We start from the raw sequence: 13,783 nt of genomic DNA, 5'->3' as shown, positions 1-13,783 counted from the left end.
TCTTTCCCTATGTCTTTCCCTGTTTAAAGCTCTGGTAAACAGCATAATGATAACAAAGCAAGGTAGGGTAATGATATATCAGTAAGGTACAAAGAATGTCTAGGGTAAATTTGCCTTATTACAGACTCTTTCAGTAGCTACCGACTTCCATAATGGGGGCGGGGGGGGGAATCACCAAAAAACTTGGGGCAAGATATTCTAAAGATGTACAGAAGTATCTAGATGTTTTTGAAACATTTGACAGATGCCTGTGTCTGTAGGCACCTACTTAGTTGGAAATTTGAACTCAGCTTTCATAAAATTGTGTTCTGAATCCAGAAGAAATACTGTGCATTTTGCTGAACACAGCACTGTCTTCAATACATAGAAAGATATCAGCAAAGGGACTGTGGATTACATTAATCTGTTTACTGGAGGTGGTGGGTATACCAGGGTTCTGGTTGGTAGTTTAAAGGTTTTTTTAATCAATTCACTCTATTTATTAACCATACCCTAAAAGCAGACTGACTGACTTCTGTGAAAGGCGTTAATTGACAACCGCTGCATATTCTGCAAGATTTCTAAGGACTGTGAATTGACTACGTGGTTGCAGTCAGCCTAATCCTGTTCTTATCTTTCTTTGCTTGCAAAAATGGATTATTTCCAATGGCCTGCATTTTGAAAAATGCCCTAACTTTTGTATTGTTGTTACAATAATAGTAACAAGAGTAAGCTTGGCTGCCTATTTTGGCTCAGAGAAACAACAGAATTATAAATGCAGCTGATGGAGAAAAATAAGCATTACTCCAGCGAATTCTGAAATCTCCCAGAACACTGCAGTATTTAAAAAAGAGGGGAAAAAAACCCTATACCGAAATACAAATACTTCCCTAGCATAACCATTGCTTAGCATAGTGTCAGAGTCTTACCTTTTGTTTTCATATAGAGTCAGTAACTTTCACACATTTTTAGGGCAAGATCTGAAGTCCACTACAATTCTTTGGGCCAGCTGCTATTCTATTCAGTTATCTACTACAATGTTCACAGAAATCAGTATTTGGCTCTGGGCTACAAAACAATTGGGAATTTTGATTTTGGGTGCCTGCTCTGAGGTAGTGTAGAAAATTTTGATTTTCACCCAGCAATCATCTTTGAAGAAAAGATGGTCAGGTAGTTAAATTATTGGTTTGAGATGCTATTTTCTCCTTGGAGTGCCTGCTTGGTTTGCTCAACTCACACACTACAAATGTGCTACTTAATTACTGTAAAATCTTTTGAATCCAGCCAGAGTGTGGAGGCTGATGAGGAATTCAGTGTTTCTTACAAATAACAGCTCATATATACTGCAAAGAAAGAATTGCGATCCTTGGAATAAGAAGTTCTTCAGTGGTTATTACATTTCTATGTGCAGTGCAGGTCAATATGGATCTTTGAGCATCATTGGTCTCAAATGTTCTTTAACAAATAATTGATCTCAAGCTGTACTTCTACAGATTGACACAGCCCAGTCTACAAGCAGGTAGGAAAAAGGTCTGATTTTACAGTTTATAAACAGAAAATTATAGAGGGATTCTTTTAAGAAGTATCGTATGCCAGCTTTGCCTCTATACTATATAGGTTTCCTGAATAAACAAATGATTTCTTCATTATTTTTGGAAGCGTACACAGTGCTGCTGTGCGCTGCACCAGAGCGCGGGCATTGTTTATGGGCACTCTGTCAGCTGTCTTCAAGATACTCAATGTTCTTACACTCTTCAGTCAGCTCCTGCTCTAAATTACATATTTACAACCCTAATGGCTGCAGGGAGATGAAAACTCAGGGCTGAAACCTCCCCTGCCACTTTTCAAAGAGGCTGCTTTAATCCCCACCTTGGAATTTCAGGCACTTGCACTCCATCCAGCAGTTTTAGAAAAAACACTCAGCTCAGTTCATCAAAACATCGTCCTCCCCTCAGTGTTTTGGACTACAGGTTACTAGAAGTCAGGGAAACAGAGTGCTTGAAAAAAATCACTTGATGGTTCCCCAAATTACACTCCTGATTATACTTAAGAAATTAGAACTCCATGACTGTTCTAAATATCACAACCACCGAGATTTCCTAGAGCTGTGCAGTAGAATCAGGAGTTAGAAGAAAGTGGGAGATATTCCTGCATGCTGGGGTGCTGCAGGACACTGCCCGCTGTGCCACACAGGCTATGCAGCAGACCAGAGAGAGAAAAAAGCACAGACAAAATGTTCTTGTAGTTTCTACTTAGAAGGTATGGTGTATCCTCTTTTGAGTAAGACAATAATATGTTCAGAAAAAGATGTGTAAAAGACAAGGGTACATGTGTAAGAACTGAACATCTGTAATCTCTACAATCATCCTTGTGAAGCATTTTCACTCCATCCTTTGCCTTCCCTTCCCTTGCTCTCACCTGTCTGTCCAGAGGCTTTACTGATATTTGCCTAAGGCGAGGTTTAGCAGGGTCTGCAATACCTTTTTAAAGCTTAACACAACAGGAAGAAAAGATAAGCTCTCAGGTATGCAGACCCTTGTTTGACTATGTGCCCAAAAGTCTGTGTATCCTTGTGCTAACTGGAGGGGTTTGTTCAAAAATCTGCTTCTCCAGCTTGATAGGGAAAAGATGTGTATTGTTAGCAGAAGCAGGTGAAATGGAGATTTTTACAACCTGGTTTGGGGCTCATTTGCATTTTTGTTGTTAATACACATCAGATTTACTAGAATTCTTAGTTGATAGGGATTTATACCAAGCTGCTAAATAGGAGATATCTGAGGACCTCGAGCCTTCACTCTGGCAGTGTAATTGGGGATGTTATTGGCCTGCAATTCAGCTGGGCTTTGGGAAGTGTCCGTGGCTCCTCATCAAACAAAGTGTGAATATACTAAGGACCCATGTTTGGAAAGGCTAAGAGGAACACTAGGTCTATGGCTGGGTCTTTTACTTGAAGTTTGTGAATCTTTATAAACCTAAATACCCATTTTTATTTTTATTTTTTTATGCAACAGTTACTTTGGCTAAGACTTCTCAGAAGGGCCGGAGGACTTCACCCTTCCCGTCAAGAGCCAGCCTGCTGTGTTCTCCCACATAATTCCTGAGGTCACAGTCTTAGACTGTATCTCTTCCTGGTCATTCTCATTTATCTTATACAACATGCAACTAGAGCATGCCTAAATAAAATACTGGTTCCTGCTCCAATGAAAGAAGAGTAGAATTTAACTAGGAGATCGTGGAGAATTTATTTTTAAAATTAGCTCTTGATCTTAAAATCGAGCTCAGTGCTAACACACTAAAGAAAATGTTACTTCTCTATATCATCATAGACTTAATTAGAAGCAAATTTAAAGGCACACTGGTGAATATTTAACCCCACTTACTGGCTGGTCCCAAGTCTTCTTGTACTGGCTTCAGTGCAATTTAATGGCATTTCATTGCTACCCAGACACTTAAATATTCTGCAGAAGCAAGACCTCAACTTCACTTGCAGAATCTGCACTTAGTGATGACAAAACCAGATTCCTTCCTAAATTATTGGATACATAGGCTAAATTTAAATATGCAGTTTTAGCAGTAAAAAAGAAAAGGGATTGGGAGGCAGAGGGGAATGTGTTTGTTAAAATAGGACAGATGTGGTCTGTCTAATTCCAGTCTCTAAGCAAGGAATATGTCTTTGGCATATTTGCATAACAAATTTCAAGGTAAAACACGTTTAGCAAAAACAGTGTTTCCCAGCCTTCATGGGCATATTAAGCAAGCCCTGCATTTTACACTATGCTTTGCTCTCTATTAACCTAGAAATGTGTATCAGCAGAAAGGAAAAGGTAAGATCTGGTCATTACTAGCCGATGAGATTGAATTGGAATGATGGGTCTGTATAGCAAGATTTAACAACTTGTTGCCAAACATCAAAATTAATAAAATTAATAGAAAAAAAAATCCTAGTTTATACGTTTTTAAAGCTTTTAAAAATGGTGAATTTTCCACTTTGTTTTTCAGAATTCTATTTCAGTGTATTGTCCAGCTCCTCATACATTTTCATAATAGCAATAGTTAGCACTGCCATAACAGCTTACATTTTCCTGCCTGCATGCAAACAATTACTGATCTGCATCCATATTGACACAAATTAGGCCCACATGTAGCTTTATCACGCACATACAATTTCTCCATCATTTAATCTCAGTTATAAATGACAACTTTGGAATTCTCTGCCTCTCTAGATCTGCATTTCTCATTGAATTTAAATGGATCTCAAATCTATAAATAACTGCATCAACTCTGAATATTGCATTCAATTACTTTGAGCTTGCTGCTGTTCACACGGCATTCATGCTGGTCTTTCATGCTGTTTGCATTAGCAAACCTCTTCTTTCTAAAACAACCTCCTGTATTCATGATTAACCACTCAATCTGAGGTTGAATTTTTTAAACTTTTTCTCTGATTTTTTAAAAAGGTACGACTGGTGATCCGTGGCTACAGCTCGACCATTGTTCTTTTAAACAAGACTTCATTTAGAGTCACAATGATTAGAACTGGGTTCAAACAAAAATAGTTGGTGTTTTGCAGAAAGCAAACTGAAATGTAGTGCAGAATTCTAGTGAGAATAATAGCATCTTATTACAAGCAGACAGTGCACGTAGGTGCCCAAAAAGAGAGGGTCAGGCTGTGAAATGCTCATTTGCTACTCCCCTCTGGTTGCAAAACTGGATTCACTGATTTTGCCTACAGTGCTGTTACAGAGTGATACTGACCAAGGACCAGGGATGAATTTTGTGTTTTATCTCTGGCTGTAGCAGCAGCCTCAGGGCTGGCCCTGGGGAAACACTGTGAGGAAACCTCCAGTGCTGCTTGTGCCGCAGTACACAAGGAAAGGTGCATCTCACCGCCACGGGCTATGTGTTACACTCTGCTGCTGGGCAAGGAGCCTCTGTCTAGCCCCTCTGGGCCAACAGAATGTTCCGGACACCCAGCAACCAGGATTATGGGGGCAGAGCACTGCCTAGCAGCTGCTCACTGTTAACTGCTGCAGGAGCAGGTGGGATTTAGTCTTGCAGTAAGTTTCGACTGCTCACAAGGCAGTATAAATGTGCAGAGCCTAGTCTTCCCTGTGGCCTGTGTTTCAGGCCATTAAGGACAGCCTGAGCATCCCTCTTGGGAAAAAATTAAGTGCTCCTTAATATGAATATTAGATTCATCATTCAGATCGTAATAGGTAATGGAGGAAGATAAGATAAAGAACAGACAAACTCAGAGGCTGATGTTAGTTCATATGAGCATAGGCAATTCTATTAAGGAACATAGACATGCTGGAAAGAACTATGAAGACCTGTCTAGATCTACTATCTGATAAAGGCCTGCAGTGTTCATTTAGAGCTGACCAACTCTACGTAATAAGAGCATCTGTGCAATACAGAAGTTGACAAGTGGCTTACCCAGACACTCAGCACATTGTGACTGCTACCTGCAAAGAAAATGGGTATTTTACTTCAAAAGCAGGGAATTATTTCAAAATCATATTGAAATTAGGAAAGAACGAGATATTTGCACTCACTGGAAGGTATTATAAAAAGCAAAGGTGCAGCTGGAGTGAAACACGGAGATTTTAAATGACTCTCCAAGGTTTCTTTGCTTTCCTCTTTTACTCACCAGTGCCTCATCTGTGCACAGATGCCCTTCTTGTCAGAGGTGGTCCATGGTGGTTAAGGCAAACAGTGCCACTTCTGTTTCAGAATAGGAAAAATACTAAAATAAAACCCCATTGTAACCGAGGGAGAAGGCAAAGAGAGACCTTTGAGATTTGTTCACTTTTCAGTGCCTGGTTTGTCTGGGTGAGGATTTCATAGCTGCTGCTAAAAGGCATGCCTTAGCTTATTGATGGGGAGAGATATGTGCAGACCCATGTACTACCCATGTTCCACTTCAGATCTTTTCTTAGAGCATCAGTGCAGCCCAGAACTGCCACTGGCTGTCCTTCACTTCAATGAAATTCATCTCTGTGCAAAGATGGGCAAACATGGCCCGACTTAAGAAATTTCCTTTTACTCTAAACCGAAAACAAAAACAAATAAATGTGCTATGAGGAGAATGCTTCTCAAGGCGCCATTCCCATAATGATTTATAAACAACAGTCCAATTTAAGCCAAGTGTGCTATGTGTCTGCTAAAAATATTTAAAAGATACCCTTGCTGTTATGGTAATTAAACATGCATGAGATGGAAAATAACAAACACACAAAAATAGCCATAGTTGCCCAAGATGACTTATAAATATAATAATGGAAGAGTTACATTTAATAAATAAAACAGAAGAGTGTGGTGACAGTGGGGCAAGAAAATAAAATCCACAGAAAATAATGTGCTGTGCTAAAGAGTAACAAAAAACTTAAGTCTGAAGGGCAGAAAATAATGGTGAATAATACTGAACAAAAAAATAAAATATTGGTGAGCAAGAGACTTCAAATGCTCAAGGCTGCATGAACAGGATGATTATCCACAGCGATTACTGCATTTTCTTATAAATCTTCACAACGCCAGCGGCATTTCATTTCTCCCTAAGACCAGCAGAGCATTGCACAGGAAGAATGATCAGGCAACTCCTTAACTAGAGTAAAGGGGTGATGAGGTTCTGAACCACTTTCAGACACTTCCCCTGCAGGAACTGCATCATACACATAATTAAGCTGTGCAGGAATTTGTCTCCGGTACAGCCTTTAAGGAATAGTAGGAAGGAATCCTAAAAGACTCTCAAAAATCATGTCTTTCCCACACTATCAGATTTGTTTCAAAAACTATAATTCTTTTTATTTATAGATTCTTTTATGAAGTGCTATTTCTTTCCTGCTAAATGTGATTTTTTTACTAGAAAGAAAAAAAATAACTACTTCCTATTCCCAAATGCGATGTAATTGTTTCCTTCCTCTTAGCATGCAGTATTAAAAAATAGAGAATTTTTTAAATGCATATTTGTTTTGTGTGACCCATGGATCAGCATGCCAAACTTCTCATGACTGAGACACTGTTAAATACTGAGCAAAAGCAAACTTGATAAGGTCAATTCATAGACTTATCAGTTTATGCAAGATAGTTGTAAATATTATTATGTATTTGTCTTATATTGATGGAAGAGTTCTGACTTACACAATCAAAATTTTTAAAATGGCCAAGGTAAGAGGCATTTGTACCTCACAATGATCTCCAGCTGCTTTGTTTTCTTTTTGTAGCTTTTCCTTTAACAACTGTTTGTAAGAACTTTTAATTCAGAGAATTAATGTCAGAGCAGAGACAAACAAGTGATTCTCATATTGTTTCACCTTCCCTCCTTGAGCTTTGTGAGTGTTGACACACCATTAAATTGTTATTATTCCAGGGAAAGACATTCTGGATATCACCAGTGTCTATGTACATCATGTGAGAATTTTTTTTTTCCATATTTCCTTAGTTTCTCCAATCCTTGCCTGAATTAGAACCAGGATTTATCTGGCTTTCAAGTTGGAAGCACAAAAAAAATTCTGAAATTTCTTGGCTTCAGAATAACCTCTTATCTTTGCCTTTGTGTGTGTGTGTGTTATTAGTGGCAGCACTGTGCTTTGGTTTAGCAAAAGTAAGTATCTGCCCAGATACCCTTTGAAATATTACACAGCAGCAAGTTTATGCAAAACCTGTTGAAAATGTGGAGGCTTTGGTTCTTCAGAGACTGATGCCACTGACTGCCTGGAGTTAGATGTGTCAGTTCTGCATTTCACTGTCAATTGAAATGAACTCGAAACCTGAGCAGAGTTCATTCCTCTCATCTTCCTCCTGACATCATCTCAAACAGCTTTGGCATTTGATTTTACTTCAGAGAGAGAGAGAAAGATATTTTTGATGTGCTGTTGGTTAGAGCACTGTTTGCCAACCTTTGGGTCACGCTCTGCTAAGGAGTCCCACCATTGACGAAAGGGAGATAAGGAACAAAGCTCAGCTTACCCAGCTTTGCCAGGCTCCTTAGTTCTACCCCCAACCAGAGCCAGAGTTCCTGCGAGAAGGCAGCACTGGTGGCCCACGGTGTAGCCCAAGGAGGTGCAGAAGTGGCAGAGGTCAGAGGAAGATGAGGAGGCAGCACAGAGAGGAAACGGAGCTTGGGTTGTGGGAACATCAGCACAAGAAGGCAGTGCCACAGCTTGAGCAAGGCATGGCAGCAGGCTTACCGGAGAGTGCAGGGACCTCGATGTGGGAAAGCAGCGTGGGACAAAGGAGGAGACACTGGCAGGAGCTAGAGGAAAGTAGAAGGCAGAAGCACTGAGACCTCCCTAACTGTGGTTGGCAACCACTAAGGTCAATTATTCATATGGAAATGAAAAGTTTAAACCTTTACTCCAAATTCAGGCAGGGGGTTTTACTTCCCATCACAGTGTCCCACTTGACCAATCTAGTGCAGAATTGGTATCTTTCACTGATGTGGATACATCCCTGGGAAGAATTTTATTTTCAAAGGTTTTGTATTTCAAGTTTCCCAGCCAGCGCTAGTATAAGGCTGCAGAGCTGGTTTCAGTAAATAACTACCATCTGCCCAGGTTTTCCCAGAGCTGATTCCAGCTTTGCATGAAATTTTGAAAGCTATTTTAACTAGCCTGGTCCAAATACAGATTTTGCAAGTTTTAGTCTGTGCTGCTTGGCTTGAGTTTGATGGTCATGTTAGTCTAAGTAGAGTTATATAAAATAAAAAGAAGGCATAAACAAGAAAAAAAGTTTTAAATATTCTATGGGGTTAAAACAATAGTATGAAAATCTGCAGCTTATGACTCCTCTAAAAAAGGTTTTTTCTTCCATGGATTACAAAGTTGGCTTCCCCAAAAGATTGCTGTCTGAAAGACACAGTATTTCCCTGGTCCCATGTCAGAGTGCACATACAGTGGCAAGAATCCAAATATGGTTAAATAGGTTGATTTAACAAACTGAAATAAATATGATGTGTCAGGAGAGGTAATAGGTACAGTATTACAAAGAAAGTCTCCAGCTAACTGTATTTTATCAGACTTTGAAAAGAGTGCACTTAAATTATCCAGCGTATTCCATGTACATGCTATGCACCAGCTCAAGTTAAATATAGATAATTATTCTCCTTGCACCAACTGAATGAGGAAGTTTGAGATAGATCTTTTAGAAATTCTTTTACAAAAATTTTAGACAAAAACCACTCAAAAAGAAACACAATAAAAGTTGAAATATTCAGATTTTACTCAAAACTTGCAAAAACAAAATTAATTAGTCATTGTAATTCACAATCTATGATTGAAATAAAATATAGGTCCTGACACGAATGCTGGTTTATAAGACAAAAGATCTAATAAAATACTTTTGTGTTCAAGCCAATTCTGTAAGAACACAGAGATTCTGTCTGTGTTCCCTGAGGATCAGGACTAGAACAAATCCACCTCAGTCAGTTTTCTCAGTTTCTAGGACTAATTAAAAGCATATATATATATATATATTTATATATGAAAGCTCTGAGGCTGAGACCCCAGGTCAGAACTGCAATGTGTTAAGTAGGCTACACTTTCTTGTGCTATATTTAAGTGTATCTACCATCCGTGCCCTTTATGCATGCTCCTGTATTGTTCACAATATTAAACAAAAACCAAAAGAAGAGCAGCTGGCCTAGAAGATAAAAATAGCAAAACCAGTGAAATGGATTGATAAAGATCATGGCACAGAGGTTTTGCGCTGGTATACATCAACATATGAAAATAACAGGCTGACTTCAGAGTATATCAAAGAATCAGAGCTGGGAGGCAAGTCAGAAACTGCGAGAGTGATGACAAGGAGAACCCTTGGAGGACTGAGTTTGTAATCAGTGCTTCAAAGACGGGAAAGCAGGAATCGAGGGGGATTTTCACTCTACTTTTCAAAATATGAAGTGTGATAAAGACAGTGAGCTGGAATAAGAAAATGAAACCCTTCATAGCCCTGGGGGAAAGATGAGGACCACCACAGAGGTCACTGCACCTAAGCCCCTCCAGACCACCTCTGGTCTATAATATGCAGGCTGCACTGTAAACTCTTACCCTTGGGAAAATGATAACAGACACAAACATTAATTTTGACAAGTCTTACATTTGCTGTGATGTCATTAGGAACTTTATATGTCCGTTGTTCAAAGGTGAGAGAAATTAAGTCACTTTGGCTCAAAGCTTCTATATTGACGCAAATTCTATTCATGCTGCCGTATTTTAGGTCCAGTCCTATATCTGGTATTTGCCTATAGGTCAGGCTGTGAGCTCATCTGAGTAACTCACTTTTTCTGCCAATATGATTATTGTCAATGATTTAAGCAAAAATAGTAGGTAATGAGAATAAGTTCTACAATACACATAATGGTATTGATATCTCCTTGTCCTGAGCTTTGTACTCCATATTAAGGGCTGATTCTGAAAAAAAAAGTTTCTTTTCTCATTTCTGGGTTCATTTAAAAACTCTTTTTTTTCTTTCTGTCATCGCTTGAATTTTACAGGTATAGCTACTGATTAGGTTAGGTGTGATATGAAATATAAAAAGCTTCAGAGATCTCACTGGGAAAAAACCCAGAAAACTATTAACTTCCGTGGAGTATTTTTTGAATGTTTTTAAATTGAAAAACTCTACAGAAGTAGAAGATTACAAAAAGGAGAAAAGTGCAGTACTTCTGACTAACTACAAATGTCAATCAACTTCAGTAAAAAATTGGCCCTGCCAGAGGAGTCGTTCAAAGCAACTTTGAGGACAAAGTGGGTCTCAAAATTGCACATGAGGTATTTGAAGCCTAACACAAGAGGCTTCAACTAATGAGTTTATTCTCACTTTTGTAATTTTTCCCTGCTTTATAAGCAGGTTACATTCTTATTCTTGTTGCATCGTTCAGCTGGCTTCAGCCCAGCTTGACATTTTGCTGCCCTTATCATCTTTTCTCTGCACTTTCTGATTGACTGTAATTTTTTCCTTCTTCCTTTCTCGTTTGCATCATTCTTCCCTGTTTCCAGTACAGGGCATTTATTATTGCCCTTTTACTTTTGAGCAATCCCTCTTGAATACATATTAGATGCTTTTTGATCCTCACATCCTCCTTTTTTGCTAAGAGATGGCTGTCGCTTCAGTCACTTGCCACTGTCAGACAGATCCTTAGCAGGCATAAATCTGCAGAACTCCACTGCCTTTACTGGAATCATTCTGCTTTATATTAGCAGAGTATCTGGCTTAAAATCTAAAGACGCTTCTTGTGTTATACCTCAAGAGCAGCATCGTTACATTCTCTCTTCCATTTAAAATCTTGTCTTTAAAGAAAAGGACCCATTGCCCCATTGTACTAACATACTATCTTTTAATAAGCTACATATACTTTTAAAATGAAAAATGGATTTTACAAAACCTTTTTGGTTCCACTCACTTAGGTTGTCACATTTATATTTGGGAAGATCTGTAGAGACTTTTGATAGGAGATAAAATGAAAACATACGTTCTAACTGAAACAGTGATAAAATGAAAACATACGTTCTAACTGAAATAGTCCTTGTGGCTTGTGAAATGAATAGATTGAAAGATCTGTCAGATCACAGGAATATAGTTCAGGAGACAGCCAAGTTTCTGCTGCTTGGTACCTTTGTACTGTTGAAATTACTGCTGGAATATAAAACACAGCCTAGAACAAGCAGCGAAAGCTCATTACAAGTGAGCTGAAATGTGCTTTTGAACGCTGTGGAAAGGGTGACGTTTGAGAGTATTCCTGTAATACAGACCAGGGTTTCAATGACTGCACTAGCACTTCCTAACTTATCTTTGGGGTGGAAAACCAATTTCCAAACCACATTCACTGTTGTTTCAAACACAAAAGCCTCTCTAGTGAACATAATAACCCTCTCCAAAGCACAGAGATCTGTGTAGCTTTGTACCGTGGCATTACAGAACTAAGGTTCTCCTTTGTCGTCATTCAAAGGATATAATCATTAATAAGGGCAGAAATCTTTGAAAACCTGTCTAACCTTTCCCCATTAAAAGACAGAGGACAAAAAATGTTAGGAAATCAGCTCTGAACTAGAAGAGTAGAGTGATTTCAAACATGCCAGAGAAAGAAGGAGGCAGAACTGCAGTTTTCTGATGATAAACAGGAGAGCAGTGCACTGTAGCTGAAGTCTCCCTGCCCCCAGGAGATGTTCACATGGCATCCCTGTCGAGGAAGGCACCTGAGCCTCACACATGACCTTCCCCAAGATGATGTGAAGCTTTGTCGTCTCATGTTTGTGTGCCCTGAGAGGGGACTGGGCTTATATTCCTTTTTGGGCCTTGACCCAGGAAGACTGTGGTTGTTCAGCCTGGAGAAAAGGCTGCTCTGGGGAGATCTAATTGCTGCCTTCCAGTACCTGAAGGGGCCTACAGGAAAGATGGTGAGGGACTGTTTATCAGGGAGTGTAGTGATACGACCAGGAGTAATGGGTTTAAACTAAAAGAGGGTAGATTTAGATTAGATGTTAGGAAGAAATTCTTTACTGCGAGAGTGGTAAGGCACTGGAACAGGTTGCCCAGAGAAGGTGTGGATGCCCCATCCCTGGAAGTGTTGAAGGCCAGGTTGGATGAGGCTTTGGGCAACGTGGTCTAGTGGAGGGTGTCCCTGCCCGCAGCAGGGGGGTTGGAACTAGATGATCTTTGAGGTCCCTTCCGACCCAAACGATTCTATTATTCTATGACTCCCACTGATCAAATTAGCTGTAGGTAAGCCCTTGCTCACTATGATTGGAAGTGATACTCACCACCCCAATGTACCCCTCTGTAAACCATTGCTTTTGTTTCTGGAGGACTGGACAATGGAGTGCTCATTTCCCTGGTAAGACTGGTAACGCTCCTACGGACACCACAGAGGATTCACTCACTTCATTATGCCATCAAGTTTTAAATAATTCATAATTATAAAGTTCTTCTGATGAGGAAATGCTACATAAATCTGAATTAATACATATTTTTTCTGCATATCTTATTTTTTCCCTCCTGTCTTGCAGCCAAGAAAAGACCGTTAGAAAAATCCAGGACCCCCCCTATTTCCCACAAGGCTGAGATAAGAAGCATTGCTCCACTCCTGCCTATTTTGAGTGCCTTCATCTGCCACACATGCAAAACTGTGTTTGCCTGTGTTCCTTGAGCAACACAGAGTAGCTGCAAGGGTCACCTCAAAAGCCCTGAGATACCATAATTCAGGTGTTAGCTGCACCCAAGGTCCTTATTTTTAGTTTTGTCTGTACTACTAGCAGGGCTGCTTTTTGGCCTTGGAGGAGAGTAGCATAGCACACGCATGACCATAAGAATCAACTTTCTCTTCCCAAAGGTAGGCTAGTTGTTACATTTGCGCTAATAGCAACATATACAATAAGGTAGTAGCAAATCAAATCTGGATTCGACCAACAGCATACCACAATGTGACAATAGTAATGGCATACAGCAGTGGTTCCATCTGGAATAGTTTAAATCATAATTAAAATACTTCTTGTAAAAGTCTATTTCATGATCACATCACCAAACTGTGATTTCTTACTTAGCAATTACTCCATTAGGTATTTTATGCAGGCTGAGGGATAAATGGAAACAAGAATGACAGGCATTTTACTCCACTTAGCTTAATGTGCAGGACCACCCTCTGACAATTCAGTTGTCTGTCACAGATAAATCTTTTAATCTCCTGGACACCCTTAGCACCGTATGAAGCAACTGGACAATAACAACTGCCATTAGCATTCTGTAGCATAGCACAGTAGAAAAATCATTGAATATGGGACTTGACAATGAAAGCTGATGATACCTAGAT

This window comes from Balearica regulorum, chromosome 1 (genome assembly GCF_011004875.1).
Source record: "Balearica regulorum gibbericeps isolate bBalReg1 chromosome 1, bBalReg1.pri, whole genome shotgun sequence".
Taxonomy (NCBI): domain Eukaryota; kingdom Metazoa; phylum Chordata; class Aves; order Gruiformes; family Gruidae; genus Balearica; species Balearica regulorum.
Note: the sequence above shows the minus strand (reverse complement) of the source record.